This window comes from Arctopsyche grandis, chromosome 9, assembly GCF_051622035.1.
Source record: "Arctopsyche grandis isolate Sample6627 chromosome 9, ASM5162203v2, whole genome shotgun sequence".
Classification (NCBI taxonomy): domain Eukaryota; kingdom Metazoa; phylum Arthropoda; class Insecta; order Trichoptera; family Hydropsychidae; genus Arctopsyche; species Arctopsyche grandis.
In genome coordinates this window covers 30225072-30229535 of record NC_135363.1, presented here as the reverse complement: position 1 = coordinate 30229535, position 4464 = coordinate 30225072, and positions in this window count along the sequence as shown.

Below are 4464 nucleotides of genomic sequence, written 5' to 3'. Positions count from 1 at the left end.
CGCTTCTTAATATTTTTTTTAAACATATTTAGTTTTATCTAATAAACGGCTGATATTGACTGACCAACTTTGCTGAAATTTGACTGATCATGTTGAACTTGAAGATCGAGTACATAAAGTGGTCGCGTTGCCATGGTTATTTAGTGCGAAATGTATTTTCGTCCATTTGTCAACTGCACGTGCCAATAACGCCGGAAATCGGTGACACATACGTAGTTGGTTTTTTTTTTTTTTAATTCTCAACCGCCTAAGTACGTATTTGCGTTAGTCGAGGACTTACTGTATAATGTAATTGTTATGTTTATAGAGGAATTGTAGTAAGTTGAAAAATATCCATTCTATTTCCTGAATATGTTGATTGATCCTTGGTGATTTTTTTTTGCCAAAACTGTTTAAAAAAAACTGTTAAAAGTATTTCCCTTCGCATTGATAAAAGTTAGTCCATTTTTTTAAGGTTTTATTCATTGCCGTTGTGATCCTACATTATGTTTTTACATATGTATATTATATTATATAATAAAAATGTAAAATTTATTTTTGAAACTGATTTTTTATTATTTTATTTTAATTTTCATACATTACATCCCGGAGTTTTTCATGAGGGAGAGGTAATCAAAAATAAAAAAAAAAACAGAATAACAATATTTTTTTACTAGGAAACTTACTTCCATTTTATTAAAATGTGACTCTTACACAAATTGCACATATGTTACAAAAATATCTCACTTATAATATCAAACAATAAAATTACTTTACTTTCATATGATATTCCTATTTCCATTATTTATAAACGAATTTATAAAATCATCAATTATTACATCAATATTCCTTTGGATATTTGAAAACGCCAAAACTACATATTAATTTATCTTGACCTATTATATTTCTATTGTAAGTCTTCAATCTTCACGAGAAACTTCGTTCCACCGAAACTATGGTCACAGGTAACGAAAAGTTAAACGATAATAACGAAAATACCGTTGGATAAATATCCTCTTCAAAACATAAAAGTGTATCTTCTAAAGTAGAGGATAGTTGCGATGTTTCAGAATGGATGGACTGGTTAAATAACATAATTTCCTCATTCAATCGATAACTGATATTGACTTATATGTACTGCAAAAGTGTCTATTACACATACATACATACATACTACAAAATTGCTGTAATTTAATAGAATCGTTTTATTTTGTTTTTTTTTTGGTACCCGCAGGAAACTTTAGGGATCACCAGAAAGGTCATCAGAATTGAGACAAGTTTATGATAATACATACATAGAATATCTTATATTTTGACTAAATCATATCTTTTCACTCAGTCATCATTTTCGTGCGGACAAAATATAAAGCTTATTTACAATAATGTGTTTTGAGAGTTAATACTTATTTAATTAATTATACATATGTAGGTATATATGTATTTATGTCCACATAAAAAAAAATGGACGATTTCAATAAATGCCGCATATTGAAACGGTATGTGTGTCTAAAAAGTTATGTTTGTATAAGCTTAATATATTATTAAAATGATATTTATGTTTTCAATATATTAACTTTTCACATTGCTAGGTTCTTCAAAATACGGCATAAATTAATCAAATTTATCATTCATGTACTTTTTATACTTGAATCAAATTTGTAGTGAGCAGTTGTAGTGTACTTGTTTGCAGTTGAAATCAATACCAAAAAATAAATAAATTACAATAAATACAACCAATAAAGTAAAAAAATAATTTAAATTGTTATTAATCATTAAAGCTCGGACCCTGAGGGGGCTGTATATTGTTCAAATGTTGTAAATGCATTGTTAAAGGTTTGCCGAACCATTTTTACAAAGGATTTACAACAATTGAACAATAAACGGCAAGCTTCCGGTCCTACCTCTATTAATCATTATAAAATGGAAATGAAATTCAAATCGAAAAAGATATGCAAAAAAATTAATAAATTAATTTATCTTCTAAGTTTTCCGTTGGCCGTTCTAGGTGTTTTTGCACTGGTAATAAGATGGGAAAGGATCTGAAAAACATAAAAACCAATATTATCAATATGCTAGATTTAAACATGAGATTTAAAATTGCATTTTAACACCTTATTACCTTTTGACATTGGGCAAGCTGTAGTAACTACGTGTTTCCGCATTTGTCTTGCAGAAACCTCAACCCTATAGTCAAAATTGATGAACTTACAAAAGCAACTGTAATATTTTAAAATGGAAGAAAGGGCATTCGGTAACCACCGTTTAAAAGGCATCGTTCATTCCCCCTATCCTTTATTTTTTTGTCTGCTCGATTATTCATTACAGTTTCTAAACACACGATAATAAAAGGCCATTAATTACAATATAAGGTTAGTCAATCATAATAAAAGTTAAACAAATAAAGTATGTATTCATAACGTTTGTTGACATTTTCACTTTTTTTTTATTGGTCTAAGTTAGCCTGAAAACGTTTACATTATACACAATTAAATAATTATTAGTAAAAGCACACTTTAAGTACAATGAAAATAGATTTATAATTATTTTAAGGATTAGCCAAGCGAACTTAACCTGAATACTTTTTTACATAAAGAAATATTTTAGCTCTTTTTGATCATATACTACATACATATGTATACATAATGTGCTTGAGGAATAGATATCGTAAGTAACACAAACATATGTGGGTTATAGCACAAGTATAAGTTTCAGTATATTATATGTACATAAAACTATAAAAGACAGAAAGTGTGATGGAATTACATGCAGTTATATGCAGATTAGATCTAACAGGCATAAATAAATCCAGTAACGCATTGAGTAGGGGCCTGTCCTTCCAAACCTAGGAAAAAATAGGAAATATTAGAAATATGTATCTCCAAAAAATCACTTTTTAATAAGAAAAGGAAATGTTTTTTTTTCATTATATGAAATTTCATAATTACTTCATAAGTTCTATAGAATTTGCAAAGTATAAATATATAGGTCCCGAAATCAAATTATGAATTCACTACTGGGGAGTACTTAAATGAAATAACAATCATGAAACTTAAATAGTTATAATACAAATACCGGTAACGGTGAGAAAATATAGATACCTCTTAATTCTACATTAAGAGGTATCTATATTTTCTCACCGTTACCGTTTTCTGGTGCATTTTCAATGCACCTACATATATACGTATGTATGTATATATAAATTGCGTTTTTCAACAATTCTATCTGATAGTCCTCATCTGAAATTAAAACATAACAATTGAAACAACAAGATCTGGAAATAACATACGTAGGTACATAATAGTTGAGAGCAACCAAGCTCATACGATAAAAAATGAATCATTCAATTTGAGCTGAGTGAATAGTATGCAGGTTCAGTGATCTTATCGCAAATGGCAATCGCTTCCACGAAAATCGCACGCTCAGAGAATCATATTGCACATACGAACATTCAGCACATTTTTTTACACAAGTTTTATATTAGTTTCACGAGATGTCAGTTTGCAGATTTAAATTTATGAAGTTGGTAAATTTTGAATCACTTCCAGACTTGACTGACATGGACGCAACAAATCGGGTGCTTCTTTCATTCGTAGTATGTAAGCGTTCGAGTATAACAATCGTGGAAACCTTGTAATAATAGCAGCTGGAGTGTAGGAATGCCAATATTCTGCGTTTACTGATTAGTAGTAAAGGAACGGGTAGAAGAAATGGGATGTACAATCCGATAAAGACGTGTGTCCTTGAGTCAAAAGTTGAGTACATAGTTGGGTAGGTAGGTACTGGGTATCGTTAACAAATAACGATGTTTAGCGTTGTTCCCAAGATGTAAAATGGCGCCTCTTCTACTACTGATATAAAAAGGGATACGATCAAGTGATTCGCGACCTCGATACAATTGGACAAAGCACTTTTAAACGAAAATATTTAAAGTATAATACGATTTTAACTTGAGATTGTAAAATTATTTTTTAGCTTATCAAAAAAACAAAGTGGGTGGTAAGGCATTACTCGAAGAAATGGGATAATAAATTATCATCCCAGTAAATGTAATGCGCCTTATCTTGCATCCGCCATCTTAACAAGCGAGTGGAAATTGCAGATAACAGAGAACAGCGTGCATTGTTCAATGTGCACATTACACTGTGCATTGAGTTGTTCTATAGATATGTATGTACTTATTATAGATATGTATGTACATCTAAATGACCTTAGTTTATTTCACTTACGCAACTTTTGAACCCATAAATACAATTGATTTCAATTAAATTGTTAATACATTTTGTAAAATCATATTGATATTGAAATTTTATAACTAACTAGCTGAAACCCGGCATGCCTTGCAATGCCATAATAACACATGCAATTCCCGTTCCCGTTCAAGTTCTCGTTACCGTTTCCGTTCCCATTTGTCGGAAAAACGCAGGTAGCGAACACATTTGAAATTATTGCGTTGCAATCACACTCATTCCCGTTTTTCCCGTTTTT